General features: G+C 35.5%; 1 long non-coding RNA gene and 1 pseudogene across 2 annotated transcripts; both read left to right on the top strand.

The window, feature by feature from the left end:
* The first annotated feature begins 549 nt into the window (after nt 1-549).
* On the top strand, nt 550-9,102 carry LOC132278855 (uncharacterized). Of its 2 annotated transcripts, none has more exons than XR_009471150.1 (4): nt 550-741; nt 3,281-3,353; nt 6,331-6,385; nt 8,364-9,102. It is a non-coding gene; the product is annotated as an uncharacterized LOC132278855 (long non-coding RNA). The 2 variants fall into 2 exon arrangements; XR_009471149.1 differs by having other exon boundaries at nt 551-741; nt 7,381-9,102.
* A 1,642-nt stretch (nt 9,103-10,744) lies between these two features.
* Nucleotides 10,745-23,354, top strand: LOC132277939 (uncharacterized; annotated as a pseudogene).
* Nucleotides 23,355-23,642: the final 288 nt, after the last annotated feature.

The raw sequence follows: 23,642 nt of genomic DNA, 5'->3' as shown, positions 1-23,642 counted from the left end.
GGAACAAGTCCTATTACAAAAAGGATCCTACATGAAATGGAAGTTCTACAAAAGGAAAAATCTAACATAGAGATAATGGCAAAAGGAAATAACTTAATTGGTAAAGAGTTGTATATGGAATGAATTAGAGGACAAGAAAGTCGAGTCCTACCATAATTCCACCACCTTCTTGTATATAAATAGAGGTTTAGTTCTCCAATAAAGATCATCGAGCAATATACGCTTTTCTCTAAGTAATGCTTGTGTATTATTGAGTGAGTTGTATTATTTCTTTTAATTTCTTTTATGGAGAGAAATTTTGCACCTACAGTGTTTGATTCCTGACAATTTTTAAAAATAAAATTTTGAATATTAGATACGGCTAGGTTATGTCTCTATACCGTATACGTTTAGAGATACTTTTTGGATACATCATTGGTAATTTTGTAATTTTTGATTTTATAAAGCAGGGTCAGATTGTAAATTTGTAATACTAAAAACTTTATAGCTTAAAAAATAGGGTCAAATTGTAATAAAACAAAAATGCTTTTAAAAGCCCCAAAGAGTCAAAGACCCCAACAACATCCAGTCCTTCACATTTTAGATCCAGACCTCCAGCCCGACTTCGTTCCTGGGGCATGAACTAGTCTGAAAGCAACGATTCTCTCTCTCACTTCTTATATTAAGCCAAATCAGGAAGAGAGAAAGTTAGAAGAAGAGGAAGAAGAAGAAAAGGTGGAGATCTCTGCAACCATCAACCAGGTATTTTTCATTTCAACTTCTAGGGTTAGGGTTTTCATGTTGAATCTCTCCGCCCTAGTCAGGTTATAGTTACGGTTTTTCGTCATTCTACCCTCTGTTTCTCATTAGTCCATTTTCTTTTTTGTTTTGTTAGAAAAATTTTGGTTGTTTATTTAAATTTCGGTGATTGTTTGTGAATGGCATGCTCTGATTCGATTCTTTTAGTCAGTAATATGCTTTTTTATTCCCTTCCTTTTTTTGAGGTTGTTGAAGAGTTTACTAGCTTATAAATTGCATTTTTGTGGTTGTTTCTGTCAGGACTCAGGACTATATTAGAAAGAGATTTAGTTCTGTTAATAATTTGGATATCTTTATGTGTTTATTTTGTTGGATTTTTGAATTGATTTAGTTTATATATTCAATTTAGATTGTACTGTTAATCAGTAAGATATATATATATATATACACACACACACACACACACACACACACAATTTATTGTTGTTTATTATTTACATTGTTATGTTTGTTATTTAGGAAGACTAGTGTTCCGGAGGGCTCTAGTGATTTGAGTGAGCAAGATGACCATATAATTGCTTTATTTACATTTATTGTATGGTTTTGTAATAGTCCTTGAATGCTGCTAATAGATGGGTAATGTAGATGCCCTAGGATAAATGGATGGATGTCTATGAAGTAAAGATGTTTTTTGTAGTAAACTTGCAAATTAGCATTGCTTGATTGCCTAAATAAAAAAGAATTTTTGTATATTTGCATAATTGCTTTAAGTACAATTATTGTATGGTTGAAGAATAAAAGATAATTTTTTATGTATAATATTATATTTTTATTTATTTCTTTATTTGGCGTATCATTGCCGTGTCCGTTTCGTGTTGTACCCGTGTCTTGTATCCGTCTCCGTGCTGCCTAGAATTGCCACACTAACCCCCCAATGTTGCCGCTGCACCACCGCCGGCCCTCTACTAGCGCCCATCATAATCTCTCTCAATCATCGCAAACCCTATCTATCGTCTCAACCACACCATCCATTCCAAACCCTAAAAACTCGAAGTCTCAAATGGGTCCTGTTGGAATCCATTTTAGGGCAATTTTGATAATCAGCACAAGCATTTCTCAACCACTCAGTGTCAGCATTTCTTGAATTGAAAAGTTTTTGGATGCAAAAATCTGAAACAATTGTTTCATTGACAAGGTTGGTCTCAGAAGATTCCCTTCAACATGAGATGCTGTTGAGATCAATCCATCTCTATGGTTTAATTTGACATTGTAGAATTGATACAAGATCTGGAGGAGGGAGGACTCGGATGTCGGCATAGGAGACGACGGCGAGGCATGTGAGCTCGAGGGTGGTCTTGGTGCAGACGACGACGTCAAAGGTGGTAGAGGAGATGGAGGCGTCGCAACCCTTGATGAGGTGGAAGAAGAGGTAGAAGGCGCTGCCGGTGGTGGTGGGGGAGGTGATCTGCTTGTTGGTGACGGTGTCTTGCAAGACCTGTTCAGATATTGGGCATGTTTTTTTGGTAATAGTTGAGGGTGAGTCTATTGGATAGTCCACGGGATTGTGTGGGAGTTAGCAGTGAGAAAGTGGTAGTGACTGTGGTGGTGGTGGAGTGGTGACCACATTGGGGGCAGTAGCGGTGGTGCTAGCGTGAGACTGTGGAGGAAAGTATATATATAAATTATATATTTATTAGTGGCCTACATCAGCAAGAAGCATTATTTAAGGTCTATTTTGTAATTATACAGTGGTTATTAGTTTACTAAATGGAACTGATAGTCTGACAGTGGCTCTGTTTACTTTGCAATAATTTTGATTTGAGGGTAATAATAGTAAACCTCAGGGGAGGTCAGGGTAATTTACCCAAATTAAATACAAAAGAAAAACTTTGGGCTTTTCCGTCCATTGAGGCTCAACAAGTGTTCTACTATAAAACTCCAAATTGAGCTCCCAGACCCCTCCCTCAACAACGCCCTATGTAAATGCTTTAGCCCTCATTTCATCTCAACCCTAGCCCATCATCTCATCCCAACCCTAGCAGCAGCTGCAGTTTCTCAATCCTTCTGTGGTATACAAACTCTAACCTTAATCTACATATCTTCGGCCTCCTTCCTAATCTGACTGCCACCACAAAGCTATTTTTCTACGAGCGTCTCTCTTTGTAATAATTGCCAGGAAGTAAAGACGAATTGCACATGATTTCACACCCACCAAAATTACTCACTTGTAAGTAGTTAATTGTCATAGAAAGCTAAATTTTGGGAGATATATAGAATAATTTATTTTTTATTTTTTCTTCAACATAAACATATGCATATCATGTGTTATGTGTATCTTTTATTGTATTTTTTAACGAGCTAAGGCCTTCTGGTTCTTATGTCACTTAAATGTACTAATTTTCTCAACTTCATTGCCATGATTTTATGGATCTATTTTATTTCTTTTAATTTGTTAAATATGTGTACATATCTCTATTTGTCTATTCTTGTGCTATGTAACTTGTGTTAGTCTATAATTCTAGATCTATGTTATTTTTGACAGCTTAGATTAAAGTTTTGGCTCTAACAACTTCAAATCAAAGCGCCATCGAGCAACATGCCTCCTTGGTCTTCAGGTAGTTAATTTCATATTCTTTAATTGGCATTTTAAGTTTTATAATGACATTGTTGTTTTTTCTATTTCATGTACTATTTGAAATCATCTTAAGCAAGTTCTTTAGTTGTATCGTTCTTGCTATTTCTATGCTATGTATCCTTGTGATTGCATAGTTGTTAAAGGCTCAAGGCGCACAAAAGCGCAAAGGCCTCTTGGAGCCTGAGGCGCAAGGCGAGGTGCGCGCCCGACTGAAGCAAGGCACACGTTGGAAAAAAATAAAATAAACCACCCAATAAAGATGCAATAGTATATATAAAGATACAAAAAATCAACTAAATCAATTATCTTTACATGTTTGACTGTGAGAGTCCACCCATCATCCCAAAAACAAAGGTAAAAAGGGAGACATTGAAAAGGAACCCCATCCATGGCAAGAGGATTGAAAATGTTAGCAGCTATATTTGGAGCAAAATCCAATTACTAAAAGAATTGCACTGACCAACACAAAAAGCAAACATACCCACATGCTTTAGTGGAACATCAGTACCCTTATATCAGCAACAAAATGTGCACCACATTTCATGGCAACAAAATGTGCACCGCAGATTTCATAAAAAAAAGAAAACATAATAATCAGGAAGAAGAAGAAGAAGAAGAAGAATAAAAAAAAAAAAGATATCTGCCATAGAAGAAGAAGAAGGAGGAGAGAAAAAAAGAAAGAGAAAAGAAGAGAGAAAAGAAGGGAGGAGAAGAATTCTGCCGAAGAAGGAGGAGGAGGAGGGAGAGAGATTTTTGCCGAAGGAGGAGAGAGAAAAGAAGAGAGAAGAATCTGCCGAAGAAGAAGAAGAAGGAGAGAGAAAAAAAGAGAGAAAAGAAGAGAGAAGATCGAAGAAGAGAACTTACCTGGATCGCGATTCGTGAGAGAGCAGTCGCAGATTCACTTTGAGTCTTTGAGTCGATCGCAAGACCTAGCCCTTCTTTGAGTCTTCTGTCTTCCTTTTTTGTTACTTTCCTTTTATTTTTATTATTTTTCTTTTTTGTTTTGTTTTGTCAACTAAAACAATAATATAAGTTATAAATGGTAATAAATATAGTATAGCATAAGTTAATAAGTTATAAAAGTTAATAAAAATAATAAACAAATCATTTAAAAGAGGCAACTTAAATGAGGCGCGCCTTATTAACGCCTGGAGCCCCTCGCCTTTGCATCAGAGGCGCGTGACTGTTCTAAGGGTCACGCCTGAGTCCTTGGCAGGCGCAGCTCAAGCGCCTGTAGGCGCCTTCGGCGCTTTTAACAACTATGTGTGATTGTAATTCTAGTTTAAGTCGTGAATAAAAATACTTCAACTACTAATGTTCAACCCGATAAAACGGATTTGATAAACACTTGCCCCTAGGCGGCTAGGGGTGCAAGTTGGGTGTGTTCAACCCTGCCCAGCCCGAAGTTGGGTTAGACTCGGGCTGAAAGTTTTAATTTGGGCCTATTTCGGGTTGGGCTCCCGAGCACAACCTGAAACCCGAATTGCACATTAATATATATATATATATATATATATATATATATATATATTATTTTACAATTTTAGATTAAATCTTACCTGTTGGTTAATTTGAACCTACGGTTGTTGAAAGAGTATATTATTAATGAACACCATTACGCCGTTCCAAGAATCCTACAAAATAGGTCATTCAATAGAGAATCTCTCCCATAGTCGGCATCGCCTCTGTAGGTCCCTGTCGTCGCCTCTTTAGGTCATCGTTGTCTTGCCGCCGCCTCCGGACGTCGCCATCGTCTCATTCACTACCGTCATCACCATCTTCTTGCCACTGATCATCTCCTATTTGAGAAATAACATGACTTACATAAGTATGGTGAGCCTGGTGTCTTGTTCTGGGATGGTGGTGTTTATGAAGCCTTAAATGATGAATCTGTAATTGTTGCATAAACATCTAGACTGGATTTTGGTAGGTTTCTCTGTTGATGTTTTGGGTCTGCTTTTAAATTTTCCATGTTGCAGAGAGTGTGTAAGGGCCTAAGGGGTTGTTTGGCATTAACTGTTTTTTAGGGTGGGTGGGTGTTGAAGAAGGGGAGAAAAAAATATTGGAGGCCAATCCGATTTGTTTCCAGCAATCAGGCAAGTTTCAAACAAGAGGTGAAAAAAGAAAATAAAAAAATAAAAATAATAAAATCGGGTCAGCCCAACATCCCGCCAGAACTGAAAATTATTGGGTTCGGATCGACGGGCTGAGCCCGAGTTTTGATGGTGCTCGGGTTGGGCTTATACAACCCAAATTCGGGTTGGGACCACCCAACTTGCACCCCTAGCTGCTGCCTCGAATGTATATTACTATTACCCATATACCCTTACGCTTGTATAGGTATTGCTACAAATATATCTCAACTCTTAGTCTTAACCTAACCTAAATCAGCTGAGTGGCTGCGCCTACCAGTTTCTTGCCTCTCACTCTCTTTGCCAACCTGCCATTCTCTTAGTGCCCATCTCCTTCCGACGAATATGGCTCACCTATCCATTTCTCCTATCGCACCCTCTTCACCAACCGGCCGCTCCCTCTGTGTGTCGATCTCTTTCAGCCCGTTCTCCTTTCGACGATTCTCTCACATTCTCGTTGGTCTATACTTCTAGACCTATGTTATTTTTGACAGCATAGATTAAAGTTTTGGCTATGCTTCCTCAGTCTTCATGTAGTAATTTCACTTATTTAATTAGTATTTTAAGGACTATAATAATGACATGTTTGTTTTTTTTGATTTTATGTACTAGGTTATGCATCTTTATGATTGGGATGCAGTAATTTCACTTCTTTAATTAGCATTTTAAGGACTATAATAATGACATATTTGTTTTTCTGATTTTATGTACTAGGTTATGCATTCTTATGATTGGGATGCTCAAGAAAAAAAAAAAAAAAAAAAAATACTTCAATACTAATGTCCATATTTCAAAAATATTAATTTTTTCCCCTTCAAATTGTAGGTTTACTTGTTTGGAAGAGAAAAAATTCCTGTGGATTGAGTAGATTCGGAAAAAGGTATGTTTTTCGGACTGTTTTGTTAGTTACGGATGCTACTTTGTATTTGTCATTTTCTTATTTATTTGCAAATATTCCTTAAAAACATCATTTGCATTTATTAATCAAGCTTTCTTATTGATTTATTTATTTTGACAAATTAAACTATTACCCTTACTTGAAAAACTTTTGAATCAAAAGTATCATATGTGAGTTTGTTCTGTAAATCATGATATTTGTCTCTGCTTTGTATGAATAGAATTTGGGTTTTCTGATTTGACCTTTTGATACTTGTAAATCATGGTATTTGGCCTGTTTCGTATGATTAGAATTTGAATTTCTTGATTTGACTATTTACACACGTAAATCATTATATTTGGGTCTCTGTTTTTGTATTTTTAGAATTTAGGTTTCTTGATTTGACTGTTCGACAATTGTATAAATCATGATATTTGGGTCTCTGTTTTGTATTATTAGAATTTGGGTGTCTTGATTTGACCCTCCGACATTTGTAAATTGTAATATTTGGATTATGTCTTGAATTTTACAATATGCTATTTGACACTTGTAAATCATAATATTTGGGTCTCTGTTTCTTATGATTATAATTTTGATATGTTGGATGTATACTTTTAATTTTTTATAATTAGAAATTGGGTAAAATTTGGGTCTCTGTTTTGGGTCTAATTGGAACAATGTAACACACACACACATATAGAAATTGGGTAAAATTTGTAGCTTGTTTGAAAATTGAAGACATAAGTCCATAATGAAGGCATATTGTTCAGAGCTTGAAATGGTGTCAAAGATGTTCGAAAATTTGCATTGTGTTGTGTTCCGCTATAGCTTTTCGCCCTTCTGGGAATTTTATTATCGTTTCCATTTTTGTAACGGATACTTGAAAGATTTTGGCTTCATGTGATTAAAAGGATGCAGTAGTTTTTTCAGTTTTATATATCAGATTTATTAAACAAATATATTGTTTGATTTGCGGACATACTGTTTTTTATGAGCAGAAGTTCAACGAAAAATTACTAAAGATTAAGCGGTTGAGGAAAGATAAAAGTGTAATCGATTCTGATGGGGTTAGGGATACCAAGCCGATGAAGTATATCACAATCGAAGACTTTTATGTGGTGGCGCCTTAGGATTCCTAAGGTCCATACTGTATATTCTTCTGTTCAACGAAAAAAGTTGGAGCATGGTGGGAGATACATTCGGGGATCTTGGAATACCCTCCAATTAGATCTTACGAAGAAATCACGTTACTTCTCTATTTTTTATTTTATGAACCTTCTTTGGTCTTATCCTCATTCTCTGTCGGAGGAATGCTTCTACGACAACATCGAAGAGAACAATATTTTTGTGTTGGACCAGTCCCCAATAACACTGCTGAATTGTCCTGCTAAAGCAATATGCTATGCTGATGTCAACTCTGATTGGTTGAATGTGGCTGTGGATGGGCCACTTAAGCGCCTGAGGGTGGGCAGTTGGATGGGTCACTTAAGCGTAGACCTGAGCTTGAGGGTATGCTTGCCCATCTTCTTTAACAGTTTTAACCGACTTCAACTCATTTAGTATGTGATTTAAAAAAGACATACGGCGTTTCTTCTTAACAAGTTGATTTCGTCTTATCTTCACCTCATCTCTTTCAACATTCTTACAATCTATCCCAATAAACGCTTTTGTGACACCCTCCAAGAAAGGAAATACAGTTGTGGGAGGTGTTATGGGGTTGAAAATTCCGATGACGTGAATGGGTATTAGGGTGATAAAGAATGTGATTCCTTTCTTGGAGGGTGTCACAAAAGCGTTTTATTGGGATAGGTTGTAAGAATGTTGTTGAGTTACTTCCGGGTCTTAAAAAAGAGATGAGGTGAAGATAAGACGAAATCATCTTCTTAAGAAGAGACGTCGTATGTCTAAAAAAATCACATACTAAATGAGTTGAAGTCGGTTAAAATTGTTAAAGAAGATGGGCAAGAATTTCATTAGTCAGTTTATTTTGGACATTGCCCTCGGGAGAAGAATGGCGTAGCAAACTACCTTGCAGGGGCGGCGGCCAGCTGCGAACCCATAAGTCATTCTCACGTGGTTTCTTTGGGAGAAAAGGAAGTAAACAAAATCCTTTTTTTAATCAATCAAGATTTTGACTTGTTGAGGAAGGGATGGGCTGAAGTACACTGTCAATGGTGAATATGTTATTGTTTTGTAAAAAAGTTGTGCAAACTCATTTTTTAGTGCGAGACACTTGATGCCAAGCTTGCTCTCATTTTCCAGCTCGATTTTTCTGAATGCTCTTTACTTTCATAGTGCGATGATTTTGTTTTTCAGTTTATTTTGGACATTGCCCGCGGGAGAAGAATGTCCTAGCAAACTACCTTGCAGGGGCGGCGGCCAGCGATGAACCCATAAGTCATTCTCGTGTGGTTTCTTTGGGAGAAAAGGATGTAAACAAAATCCTTTCTGTTGTAATCAATCGAGATTTTGACTTGTTGAGGAAGGGATGGCCTGAAGTACAGTGTCAATGGTGAATATGTTATTACTTGTTTTGTAAAAAAATTGTGCACACTCATTTTTGAGTGCAAGACACTTGATGCCATGCTTGCTCTCATTTTCCAGCTTGATTTTTCTGAATGCTCTCACTTTCATAATGCCATGATTTGGTTTGTGTGTGAGCATGTTAATTACATGCTTGAACTGCCTCCTTTGTTTTGTTCAATTGTATAATCTTCTCATTCAATTGAACACAGTTTTGCTATTCTCGAAGTCATTCGTTGGCTTCATTAGATAAAAACCCTTTTGCTTGTTGTGCGAACCCAACAATATTCACACACACTTTTATTGAATATTTTTGAACTTGTTCTTTAGGGCTAGTTTGGTGTGGTGGAATAAATTGGAATGGAATGAGAATGAAGGTGGGAATAGAATAGAATGGAATGGAATGGAATGAGAATGGTCATTTCTTTTATTTGGAAGTGAAATGATTTTGATGGATTGATCATTCTCCAATAATAGTGGGAAATGATGATTCTAATTTTAAAATTGGCACCAAACATGAGAATGAAATAAAAATCATTCCATTTTACTTTCTTTTATTTCCTTCTATCACACCAAACTAGCTCATGGTATGTGCATATAATTATTTCATACACTACATTTGGGAATCCATACTTCAAGGGAGAATAGTCTAATTTATCAGAGAGCTAAAAGTATAATATTGAAAAATCTCAATAGAGGCATTATTCTTTCAGTAACAGCACATAAAATATCATTTCCATTCTTGAAAGTAAGATGATCCGAAAATGAGACTATTAGGGGTAGTTCATTTTTGAGTTCCACTTTAGAACTTGACAAGTTCATAAGGCTGTTTGGCTTAAATCATTTTGAAAAGATCAACCTCAGTTTAGCTGTACACTCAACTCGTTCAATAAAAAAAATAACTTGGATAACAAGATCATGTTTGAATTCGATTTGATCTAGTGTCCAAAATCATTTTGATTTGTACAGAAACTTATACAAACTTACACAAATCTTTACTGTATTAATGAACTTATATTTATGAGCTTGAACTTATACAAGTTTATGTTAATGATCGTCTTCAATAGTTTTCGTTCATCCACACATACGAATCCACTTGAGTTTGGTGCATACAAACTTACACCAGGCGAGATTAACAATGTTTAAAATGGACTCATCTAAAAATCAAAGTCTAGCTTAGCTACCTTATTTAGTTAATAATATAAAACAAGTAAAAAAAAAATGTAAAATCGCACTCACTTTTTGCCGTAAAATTATAGTGCTACTATTAATGAAAACGGCGTAAATTACCCCAAAAGCAGTTGCCAGTAGCGTTGATGAATTTCTAGTGAAGAACGAAATTAGTGTACTAACCTAAAAAAATGAATAGTTTTTTTAATGAATGTACAGTATTACCCCCGTGTTTTGAATTGATTTACTTGGATGCCACCATGAAAACACAGAAAAACCAGTTGGGATATCTCAGAACTGTAAGGGTAGAATGACGATAAAGGATGAATATAGTCATCTTAACTACTCTAAATTTGATCAAATAGTCAAAAGTCAAAACCGCTATCCTCACCCCCCACAAACACTATTGTTCGGATAGCCAAACCCCACAACTAGCAGCTTTGGCCCCAAAGTACTCTCTTTCCACTCTCTCTCTCTCTTTATACTATGATGCGTTTAGGTTTTAGGGTTTGTGGACTTTTGGTACCTTGAGTGCTAGTGGTCTCTTACGAGGAACATCTCGAATTTTGTGGAATAATAACAATCTTGAATTGATTCCATTCTAATGGTTTCTTTTATTTATTGTTTGAATTCATGTGAGCAGAGTTGGAATTGGCCTAAGGCTGAAAGATGTTGGGTTCTCTATATATTCTTTATGAGCCCTTCAATGATCTTATGTGAGAACTTTATCTTTTCAAATCGAAGCAATTGTCACAAGTCGTTGTTATATCCACATAATTTGTCGAATATTGTTGTTTAATTGAGTGGGGGAAGAAGGAGGTTTGGTGGGTTGATTCCATATGCAAAGAAAAGCCAGTCAAGGAAGAGAAGTTGGTGGAAGAAGTTCTTTTTCGATGAGGATGGAGATTGGCTTGGTTTGAGGGATGAGGATATGCTTGAAGTGGAAGAGGAGGTACTGGAGAGCTCCGGCGAAGACGGGTTATCTGAGGGTGGGAAGTTTGAAGTGTGGAAGAGGAGAGCAGAGGCAATCATTGAATTGAGAGAAGCACAGGAAGATATGAGCAATGAAGAGAATAGGAGGTGGGAAGATTGGCTTGCGGACAAAACAAAGGATGTCAATGGTTCATCATGTGCTCAAGATTCGAGCTAGATGAACTTGGGAAATCTAGAAAAGGTGTCCGGGCAGGTTCTAGTGAGATGATTCCGGAGAGAGGGTTGGTCGAGTCTGTGAGGGATTTGGTCCTCAGAACGGAGGATGATGGTATGCTATATGAGGATTGTGTTTTTCTATATGCTTCCTTTAACTCAGTAAGTCCATTTTCAAGTTTTACAATCCAGCAAGAATATAAACATTTTTATTGTCATAATTCAGCTTTAAAAAGCCGATTTCTAAGTATTTGGGGTTAGTTAACATTTTACTTCGAAGAGATTTATAGTTCTGTTGTAGTCAAGTTCCTTTCCTGTTATAGAGTTTGTTTGGGGCTGATTAGTGTATGTTATGTTAATATGCAATTCGAGATAGTTTTCTGAAAATGTGATACACATTTATCTTTATACCTTAGCATCGTAAATTTGTAATTGGATTACCAAACTCGATTTAAATGCCTTTTTTCACCTGTAATCTTTTTCTTTCACATAAATTGAAGCAAGAATATGTCTTTCACATGAGCGGTGGTGCTAAAACTGGAAATGATGGTGTCTGGGAGCACCTGAGGGGCCCTTTGACTTGTCATACGTGACAAACCGCCATGCTTGTATCTCAACTTCACTAACAATTTCTAGTTTTTGTTTATTTTATATAGAAAACAAATCTTCATGCATCACATATGAAAAATAATAAAAGCATTAAGCTATAGAATGGAGATGAGAAAGGAAAAAGTTTCTAGTTGCATAATGCATATATAGAGTATTGGAGCCGCACCCCCTGAGCTGGCTCTATAATTTTTAAAAATTACTTTAATTTTGAAATATTACTAAATGTCCTCCTTAAAATTCCTCTTTTCTAAACATCTCTCTTGTTCTTCTTTTATTTTCTCTTTTACTGTTTTTCTTCTTCAAATTTCTTTGGTCCCTTCAAAAAATGTTTTATTCCCCTTAATCAGACCTTAATTTTGTCTCTTCCAAAGTTCTCTCCTTTTTATTTTTCTTCTTCCTTTTTTTCTCTTAAATTTTTTTCTTCTTTCACTTATGTGTGATATATGTGCAATAACATTTTTTTCTCTCTTCTTATTCTTTTTTTTTTTTTTCTTTTTTCTCTCTCTCTTCTTCTTCTTCTCCTTTAAATTAATTTCTGCAATTTTATGAATTTAATGTCAGTATTTTATGTTTTTAATTTTTTTTTTTTTTTTACCGCAATTTTTGTGAATAATGACATACTTATTGAATCTTGATTACTGTTAGTTGTCATGTTAATTAGAAGGGAAAAAAAAAAAATTATTTAATCATGTTTAATGTGCCCCCTGGAATAAATTCCTGGCTCCTTCATTGGGTTAGACAATAGGTTACCTTCTTGTTCTTTGCTATCTCAACTTATAATTCCCTTGTAGCATTACTCTCAGTGTGAATCATCTTACTTTTCCTCACTAGTGCAATTATTCGTTTTCATTGTCTATGGCCAAACCATCTTACTTAGGTTCCTCTCATTTATAATCAATGAGGATTCTTCCACATATTTTGAATGTACTCATTTATAAATTCATCTCAATATATGCATTTTAGGTACTTCCACCTAATGAACATGTTTCTTAGTCAACCAATATTTTGTCCATAAAGCATGGTCGGTCTAATAGCTAGTAAGAAATCTTCTTTCAACCTGCATGCCGACTGTCCCGGGCTTTAGTCACATCCCCTTTCTCAATGGATACAAAACACCGATGCTTTAGCACCTGGTTCAACAGCTCCTGATGCAGCCGCCGACTCCAACTACTATCCATGTACGATCAGCCCGTGCCAGCAGATTTAGAAATGCCTTGCGGTATTCTCTCCTTAGTTTTTCACCCGAACACTTGCAAAATCAGGCCTGGACCAAACAATCGGCCTTGATGGCCTTATTTACTTATGTTGATCACAAATAATATGCTTGAAGCATTCTTCCTGCGAACCCATCTACCATTAATGGTACAAGAAACACTATTGCTAATCTGTCATTCACAATGAATAATTAACCATAAACTTTCAACGCGTTCACTCTTGTTCTCTTGACCTTCTAACTTCACTATTTTTCTATTCATATTTCCAGTTTTATTAAAAATAATATATCCTTTTTCTTTTTGGGATAAATAGTTTTGTCACAGTTATATTTCATACATTCAATTCTAGCCATACTTGTTTTAAACCCACTTGATTCTAAAGTTTCTACTTAAAAGTCTATATCATCTGAAAAGAAGATATAACTTGGAACCTCATCTTTTAATCGGTGATTTTAAAATTGCATAGGAGCATCAACAATAAGTCTGTTGGCTCACTGATCATGTGGTGCAACGAAAAAAGGAATTTAATACAAAAACTAGAGAATAAATAATTTGTGGCCAAAAAAAAAAAAAAAGGAAAAAGAAAAAGAAATTATAGTAATACAATTTATAAATTCTTGAATTAATGAAGTTTGTATGATCCTTCTTCTTTTTTCAAATACTATGTACTAAGGACTAGATTTAAACTCTTCATCCATTTGTCTTGGTGCAACATTTTTTGACGTTACTTCTAGAAAAAGAATTCAAGGTTTTATTGTCATTTGACTGCAATATGAATGGAGAAGAGTACTAAATAGTGACAGGAATTCAGAGCGATGACATTAATTTCAGTATAGGTTTTGATACGATTACATTCTTATTATGATTCGTTACATTCTTGACCCCATGCCACAGAATTATTATAAGCAGTCTAGGTTGAAAAAGAACATCATCTTGGCACCTAAGAGGTCACTTTTCACTCATAAAAAGTGCTATAATTCATGTTCTATATAGTTCAGCCCATCTTAATGCGTCATGCAAGGAGACTTTCATCCCTTTTTTATGGATCAAAGGGTATTAAAGTTCATCCTTCACTTTGTCATCTTCTGATTCTTCTTCATCCTTCTTCTCATACCTTTTCCGTTTTCATATATTTACAGTGGAACATTTGTTAATGCTCTGTCTCTCCCCTTCCCTCGCCTCCGCTTTCTCTCCCACACACGAACAAATGCACACACAGACGCACACGTGCAGAGAGAGTCCCAGAACATTCTTTATCTCTCTTTTGCTTTTGGCTTGTGGAATCAAGTCCAAAGCCACTTAAGCACCGACTTTTTGGGCCCTTATACCTAATATAAATGTTAGTATTTCTGGTTTTTTTGCATTTTTTCAAGTATCAGTACAAAATTTGCCCTTTTATAAGGCAAAAATTTTAAGCAAAGCAACCATTATTTAGTATTCTATGCTACCTTACCACTGCTTGCGCTTCTCATGTACTCTTTATGATGGATACACTACTCTGGTTTCTTATCTTTTACTTAATTTAATTCAATGCCTGAATTATTGAAATGATTTGGTTTATTTATGAGGTCAAATGACCAAAAGATTGTATGGTATAAATTTCTAATTGTATATCATTTAAATAACTGACTAGTAACAAAACTATTAATTGTGTTTTTGTTTTTTTTAGTAACTGACTACTAACTTTTCATTACGTTGGAGTTTCTTTGAAGTTCATTACATTCTGAATCATTACAAAATTTACAACACATATTTTGACTTCTAATTATTTAAATATTCTGCCAACTGGTTAAATCATCTTCATTCTTATTCTTGCAGGCTAAATTTTTGGCAGTGTTGGTAATACCATGGGCCTTGGACTTTTTGGTTCATGATTACGTTCTCATGTCTTTTTTGGACAAGTAATCATTGGAACCTAATATTTTTTTCTCAAGTAAGTTCTCTTACTTCTATGGGGCAAATATATATACATATACATATATATATATTTTTTGGGGTGGGGGGTGAACAATTTTATTGCCTGGTCCTAATGTATATGCTTTTTGGTGGGACAATACTTTCTTTCTTTTTTAATCGAATTCCTTTGTCATGTGAACAGCATAGTTAAAATAAATAAAATTACCTTGTAGTTGAGGATTTATTTTATCTGTCAATACTAATAGGTGTCCTTTTTTTTTTTCCCATACATTTGTTGATTTCCGTTCAGTACAATGGAAAAAGTGGAGGCATACCCCCACAGATTACAACTCAGAAAAGAAGACTGGAAAGGACCATTTCCAATACACTTGGAAACAAAGAAAAACAAGACAAAAAATGAGTCTTAAACTAAGACAAAACAGCATTAAGAAGTAATAAGTGTCCTTTAAACTCTATGTTCACAACAATTGTTCAACTTGCCTCTCTTTGCTGAACAGGTATGTACCACTTGCAGCAGAGATGCTTGACGTGAGAAAACAGCAAAAACTTGAGATGGTTAAGGAGTTAAAACTTGAGAAGCATGAATTAAGCTTGAGGTAGAGATTGGTAAATCTCCACCTCTTTCTGACGAGGAGTTTTGATTGGAGTTACAGCATAAAGCGTAAGATTAATGATCTCTGGTGCTTGTTGACAGTTGTATATTATATGTTTCATCAATATTTTGTTCCCATGTGGTCAATGTTCAAATGGTAATGTAGAGAGGAAATTAAAAAGGAAAAGCAAATGAGTAATTATATACAGATGATCGTCTCTTTCTTACCAACGTTGTGAAAGAGTTCCATATGACCACATGCAAGTCTCAAACTAGTAAAATTCTCTTAAAATATCTCAATTCTAAGTAGCTAGTCCCAACATATTATTCGCTATCAAAGAATAAGAAATCTTTATACCCTTTCTAACTGCCTAAGCTTATAGTATACTTGGTTGGTTAACCTGGTATCAAAGTGAATGCCTTAGGTTCGAATCTCACTGCCATTCTGATAGCACAATTGATGCACATTTTGGCCCACTCTGATTATATAAAGTACTTAAATGTTGGCTGAAATATTACTGAATTACATTTTTTTTTCAAATCGGCATGCTAAATTTAGAATGTTTCTTGTGCTCTGTTCTCACAGACCTAAATTTTGAATCTGTATTTAATTTACTGAATGATCAAATGCTAATTTATCACACTCCTTGCCATTTCAGGATAGAATTGCACGACGAATGGAGGTTAGAGAACCGCAGAGAATTTGCCAGTATATGGTTGGATATAGTATTTGGGATATCATCGTTCATTCTTTTATACTTCCATCAGAGTAAAGTGAGTTGCCATTTTCTATTTCTGCCATACTCTTCCATATGGTAGCATTTTTTCATTTGAATGTCTTGATATTGTTTCACATTGAGGTGCCATCATTGGCACCAACCACAACAATAATCAACCAATTAATTAGTTGAAAGCTAGTAGTGAAAACATTTGCAGTAGCATTAACTGTGGTTAGTTTCACTATAGATATCAACAGAATATACTGTGGACCAAAGGGAGGGGGGGGGGGGGGGGGGGGGGATTTGGTCAAGTTAAACTTTTTCCAGACAATCAATGCAAACCAATCAAACACATATCAAGCACACAACACAAGATATACAAGGAAACCCTCTCAATAGGGAAAAACTTGGTTCTTGGCCTCAACCAATATAAGCCTCCACTAGTTGTATGAACCTTGTTACACACTCAGCTGTCTCACTCTTTGCATACACCCTTGTACAAGAATAGACACTAGTTTTCACAACCAATTCACACACACTAGCTCACCAATGTGCACACATGCACTCCCCCAGTCCTAAGCAACCGTGCTTGGACTCCAAAGCTCTTAATAGCTTAATCAACAATGGGATGAGGTATCAATGCCCCACTACCATTTACAATGAAGTGTCAATACACCAAGTAAAATATACTTAAGCTGCAACACAAGATAGGATTGAACACACAGCCTTAAGTAGAAAACCACAACATGAAACCCTACCTTTTACTTCTCTGCAATCAAGGGGTACATCTGTCAAAGTACAATGCAGCTTCAATGGTAGCTCAAACTAGGTTTCCACAGCCTTTTCTTCAACAATACAAACTTGCTTGAATGGATTACACAACTAGAAAAGCAAGGTTGATCAAAAACAGCTCCCAAAGGCTAAAACCCTAAATTCAAGGGTATAAAGGTAACTTCACAATGCAGCTTCAGTACAGGCCTGTAAATGGCTCCCACAACTGTGTATCACCAAAGTACACTTGCTCAAATGATAAGAACAATTTAAAAAACAAGGTAACTCAACATAATCACCCAACAGCCTTAGGACCAATAAACCCTAGCTTTCTAGCTCTCAAGGGTAATTTTGTAATGTAGCCTCAATTACTGCTCAACCTTCACTCCCCCAGTCTTCAATAGGCCAAATACTCATGCTCAGTTGTTAAGAACACCACAGATAGCAAGATATAAGCAAATGCAAGGACACAGCAGCACCTTCAGTGTTAAAATACTGATTTTCAGATTTACCAAACACTGCCTTGAGATATTCCAGATTCTCAACAAAGACCTCTCACAGCTTGGAATAAATGAAATATACTTGGTCTAAAACTTGGACAATGTAAACACACAAGGGCACAACAAAGTAGCTCAAACAGCAGCACAAAAGGGCACAACAAAGTAGCTCAAACAGCAGCACAACAATAGCTTACAGCAGGCTTTTCTGCTGCTGCTACAATATTCTGGTTTGAGGGGTACAACAGTAAATTCGTGACTGGTCCTTGTTGTATCTAGGTCTCACAGTTGTATTTCATCATATGGCACTTGCTTCAATCACTACTTCTCAATTTATAACAAGATACTATCAAATTAAAGTCCAATATTAGTGTATAAAACTGTATTTTGCTGCAGCACTGTATTTAGGGACTTAGATGTAATTTTACAGCAGCATGGTCTTGATTATGGTTCTCTCAGTCATATAAAATCAAATTACACTTGCTCAGTTCAATACCACAGTAAATAAGCCAAGATATCTCAGTTCACAGTTCAGCTATCAAGCTTGTAAATTCGGCAAAACAAGGTCTGTGAGGTCTACTAGTTCTTAAACTGTAATAGTCATTTTCTTGACCATAAATCAACTTCTTCAGCTCGAAATTACCAAATCACACATGCTTAGATGATTGAAACTCAGTGTGCAGTATGATTATAACTTGTTAAGGTCAGTTTCATAAGCTTAAACCAGAAAAACAAGCTAAAGTGGAGGTTTGAGTTGTGAAAGATTGTACCAGCAGCAATATGTAATCTCAGCAACCTTCTGCAGTTGTAAATCAACTAAATACCCTTATTTAACACATGTTCCAGCACCAGAAGTGACTACATCAACAATGGACCTCTTGAACCTCCCCTTTGCACCAGAATTTCAGCATCAATGAACCCTTCCCTTCATCTTCAAAGTGTGTACTCAGGTTAGAGCAATTCTCAGGTCCAGTTCAGCCTCCTTGACAGATTAATATCTCAGAAAAGTATATTCATTTTGGTCTCTCGAGAGTTCTATATTTTTGCTCACTTTTCAGCCCTTTTGATATTACATAGAAGAGGCTACTTTTTCAAGAAGGCTATAATAGCCTCTTTATAGTCCTCACTCAAAACCCTAGTGTAGATAAGACCCTATACCATTAGCCAATGAATTTCAGTGTACAAATTTCTCTCTGCAGGACCACAATGCCACGTGGCAGCAAGCTGTTCACAGTGCTGAATTGTCAATGCTGCCCTTGAGGACTCCACATGTCACACACTATTTTGCTGCCACTGTTAAGTCCTTAGAAGTGTAAATCTTGGCTCTAATGCACTATCTCAGGCAAATATAGGCTGACCATATACATGTGTAGAATGACATAAATGCCCCTTGTGTCCTTGTGGTTACCAAACAGCCCCTAGAAGGTAGCACTTCAACCAACATCTTCTTTTGACATTAAAAGAGCAAAACAATAGAACAAACATATATCTAGGTCATGGGTGGTCCAACTATTTAGTAGATTAACCAACCTAGAATCCTAAGTCTATTAAGGTCTTTCTATTGATTTTTTCTATCATGTGATTGAGCTTACTGAATTTTTCACAAAGTCTTCAATATAACTCCGCTTTCATCATCTTCAGCTGACTCATAGTCATTTTGTTCTCCTGCAACCAAATTTTTGTGGAGGCATTTGCCTATACAAGACTTTTCATTGCCTCTACTCTCTAGATAGAGTTGAATGACAATGAAGGATACATGCAGCTGATATAAGTATTTGAGATTAAGGCTTTGTTGAGTTGAATTGATTTTTATCTAATCCATGGGCAATTTGTTTTTATATATTTTCCCTGAAATATATCTGTTTATTGGATTAATGACTAAATCACAACTACTTGGCTGTATATTCCTCTAATTCTTGAGCTAAGATAGCAAGATCCACATTGTCAATTTTTGCTACGTTCTTAAATTAGACAGAGTTTCAGTTCTTCTCTGATATTTCTGTAATTTAGTAATCAATTTGCATAAAAACTATTAGTACTTTGTTCTTGCCTCGTCAATCTGTAATGCTTCAAGTACACTTTTATCCTTTAGAGTCCTGTATTATTCAGCTGTCCATTAGACTAGGAGTGGGGGGAAATTGTGTTTTTAGGTGAGAATTCTTATTTTAATCTGGAGTGGTTTGGTAAAGTTAAAAATTGTAAAAGATCAAGTAGTAGACATTGAAATCTGTAAGAAACTGTCAAATTGATATTGTGTTCTTGTTGCTTACTCATCTATTTGCTCAGTTGTGCTTGAGCATTTATGTGTTTCAGTTCTTCTCTGATATTTCTGTAATTTAGTCTTACTCATCTATTTGCTCAGTTGTGCTTGAGCATTTATGTGTATGGCAAACCTATAAATTTATTTTGCATATAACAAACATGTCTTTCCATTTGACCTTTTTTTTTCTTTTTCCTCGGTCTTTTGCAGGTTGCTTTGCTAAAATTTACAGGGTATAAAATAATAAATAATATTTCAAACACTGGGAAGGCATTTCTAATTATTCTTATTACAGATATTTTTTTAGGGTAATATTTTCTGCTCTTTCATGGAAGTACTGATTAGCACATTCTTCCCATTAAATGAATTTATTTTTAAAGAGAAGTTCACACAAGTAGGCTAAAATCAAGTTTTTGTACAAGTTAAATCTGTATGGAATGTAATTGATGTTAACCAGAACTGTAGTGGTGAATGGTGATATGAGGTGGACAACCTGCCTTTTTTTCTTGACATAAAATATTAAGTTTATTGATAGCGTTTTTATTGTTGTATAGAATATTTAGAAGTAAGGTACAAACGTATTTTATCCGACCAAGTCTTTTCCATGCAACTAACACTCTAGACTCTTCTCTGATTTTCCCCCCCTCCTGATAACCCTTTTTTTCTGAACATACTGACATCATATTTGCTGGTTTTTCTGTTCCTCTTTTTCCTTGCAATTTAAGTTATACTACTTGTGACCCTATATCTGAATTTTATGTTCCTGGACTCTAGAACAGTAGATTGTGAAATTTCAAACTTGCTGGTATCATTCTGAAAATGGTTGGCAGACTTTACTAGAGATCATTGTGGAGCATTATGGGCTCGAGGTTGATCAGTCTGCCATAACTATATTTATCTGCCTAGTTCCAGTTATCATTGATGCATGCTTGAAGCTTTGAGTATGTCTATATCTGAAATATTTTGACATGACAATGTATTATTGCTTACTAGAAGTGTGAATAAAAATTTCAAGGTGGATGGCGGTTATTTGGGTCTTCTTGATAGTTTGTTATTTACCCCTTCCGTGTGTTCAAAATTGCAAAAACATCCCCCGAATCTACCAATTTCCATCAAGAACCTCAACGTTAATCCCTGTCCAATTTGGATCTGACCTGAAGGTTTTAGGAACTATATTTGTTCCCCAAATTAATATTCCCATTTTTGGCCATAATTAAAATATGCAAAATACCCTGTAGTTGATGATGATAATGGTGTATGATATAATAGAATGGAAAATGAGAATTTATGTGGCCGACCCCATTCTTTTGGAAAAAGGCAAGAAATGATGATGATGATCACGGCCCTATAATCGATGCTTCATTCTACCTAGCAATATCTAGCCTCAACACTAATAGTTTATAGAGACCTAAAATCAACCCTAATAGGATCTAAGGGAATCTAATTGACTCTAATGCTATAAAGGTTCCCAAAACAAGCCTATTGGAATCTAGGTTGCCTAATAGAAATTTAGTAGTATATAGGTCGTTCAACTCATGGCGTCTAGCGGTGTCTAATAAACCTTAACAGTAACTAGGTTCCCAAATAAAAACCTAATAGTATCTAAGTTGCCCAATTCATGGTCTTAAGGTTGTTCATTCCAGACTTAATAGTATCTAGGTTTGTAGCATCATACCTCATAGTATCTAGGGTCTTAAAATTTAAACCTAATAGTATCTAAGGTAATCTGAACCTAACAATATGTAGCGAAATCCTATTCAGACATCAATAGGACTTCGGAGCTGCTTCACTCCTACTCAGTAACAACAGGAGTAGCTCCTGCTTTAGAGCTCTCGTACTTGATGACGAGTTCGATCCTTAGAAGCATGCATAGGAATAGGTCTGGAATAAATCTTGTATGAGTCCTTTTATCAAGTCCCTCATCTTTAATAGGCACAGAATCATCCAGACCTTGCAATGGCGAAGGACCTCATTAGAAAACTATGATTAACCTCCAACAGGATGCATGGGAATCTTAGAAATTATCCCAGGATCATTTGCATGAACTTCAGCCTAACTTCATTTTGTGCCTTTATAAGGTATTTATGGGGGTAACATCTCTTTATCTGAGAATTGCAAAGTGAACCTGACCAAGAGGTTGCCTATCTAAAATGGAAGGTTTTAAAGTAAAATTCACAAACCAAGATAGCAATTACTTTATTATCATAGTGGGTTAGGAGCAATGCAAAAAACGAGAGTCAATTCTCCGTTTTGGATACACCAAAATATATATTGAAAAAAATATATATATATATATATATGAATACATCCCTTCAATCTTATTAGGGTTTGTTTTTTTCTCTTCAAGCAAACATATACGTTTATATGTATTTTTCCCTTTAATTTTATGAACCAACAGAGACTTCTCAATGCTTTGTTTTCCCTTCAATTTTGCAAAGTGGTGTAGAGAAAGAAGCGGCGCTGCCATGAGCAAAAGAGGACGGTGGAGGCGGTAGTAAGTGCGAGGAGTGGTTGCATGTATATATGTATATATAGATTAGAAAGCAATGGACTAATATGTTTATTTTTTTTATTTATTTTTTGTTCAAGGGTATTTTTGTACTTTCAATACGAAAGTTAAGGACAAGGGGGTGTCATAGCTAGTAACTTTGCCAAAAGTTTCATCTATGGGTAATGTAGCTAAACCTTAGGGAGGTCTGAGTAATTTACCCTTTTATTTTTGTTCAGAACAAACAAACACAAAATAGTCATTTTATTTTTACTTATTAAGGCTGAAATAAGGTATTTTAAGCTTTTTCTTTCTCCAATTTCAATCACCAAATTCTCTTTGGCAGTCTTATTTAATTCAGGGACCTTAAGACTCACTCACAATCTTGTGATGTACCGAAAGACAGGAATGCTTAAAATAGCAGATCTTCTGATCGTCAAATACTCCAAATGAAGAAGTTTGGTCAGGAGTAGGAGTAAGCAAGCAAGCAAACAAACTGGCACGAATATTATCCACAATGGAGCCCTCGGAAGTTGTCATCGGCTGTTCCTAATCTGGACGAAGACAAGCTAGACTTGCTATTGGTAAAGTTTGAACCACCCTTGTTGTTCGGTTATTTTGGAACAATATCTCAATTTACACTTCCAAATTTGTGTGTTTACAGCAGATGTTGCGGTATGAGCCCTCAAATAGAATTTCAGCAAAGAAAGCTATGGGAAACCCTTAATTAATTTGATGGCGTGAACAAGAAGGTCGGCCCTTTGAAAGAAATACATTAGACCCTTAAGCTGAATCAAGTAGTGGGACTAGGTTTAACTCAAATTTTCTGTGTTCCTTAACTTGAGCGCTTTCAGTGATGTTAAAAAATGTTGTTCAGCCTTTCATCTAAAACTACTGTCTTGGTCTTACATCTTCTGTAATGAAGGTTAACACAATATCTTCAATGAATTGTTACCCGTAAAAGAAGGTGAGATTAGCATTTTACTCTACCATCCTTTACATTGTTATGAAGAAAAGATCTTAATTTTGGTTCCATCATTTTTTTATTCGTCAGCTTTTGGTTGTTTCTAATATTATTCTATATTTTTAAAAAAAAATTATAAAAAATGGTAATTATTTTAAATATATATATATATATAAAAGTTGTGAACTGGAATTATAAACTCTCTTATAATTTAGAAGATGTTTAAGGATATGTGTGATATGGTAGGAGATAATAGGATTAACCCAGTTGGAAAAATTTTAATATTAAAAATCAAACTAAAAAAACATACTAGTATTACAATAGGAAGAATTTTATTGTGGAAATCTAAGTCAAGGTCTCCTCATATAATTGAAGTCAATGTCTTTCATA

Source organism: Cornus florida, unplaced genomic scaffold (assembly GCF_030987335.1).
Source record: "Cornus florida cultivar Cherokee Brave unplaced genomic scaffold, ASM3098733v1 CherokeeBrave_3.0.0_Hap2_Chr10, whole genome shotgun sequence".
Lineage (NCBI taxonomy): Eukaryota > Viridiplantae > Streptophyta > Magnoliopsida > Cornales > Cornaceae > Cornus > Cornus florida.
The sequence above is the reverse complement of the archived record's forward strand: the minus strand, read 5'-3'. Positions and strand labels throughout refer to the sequence as shown.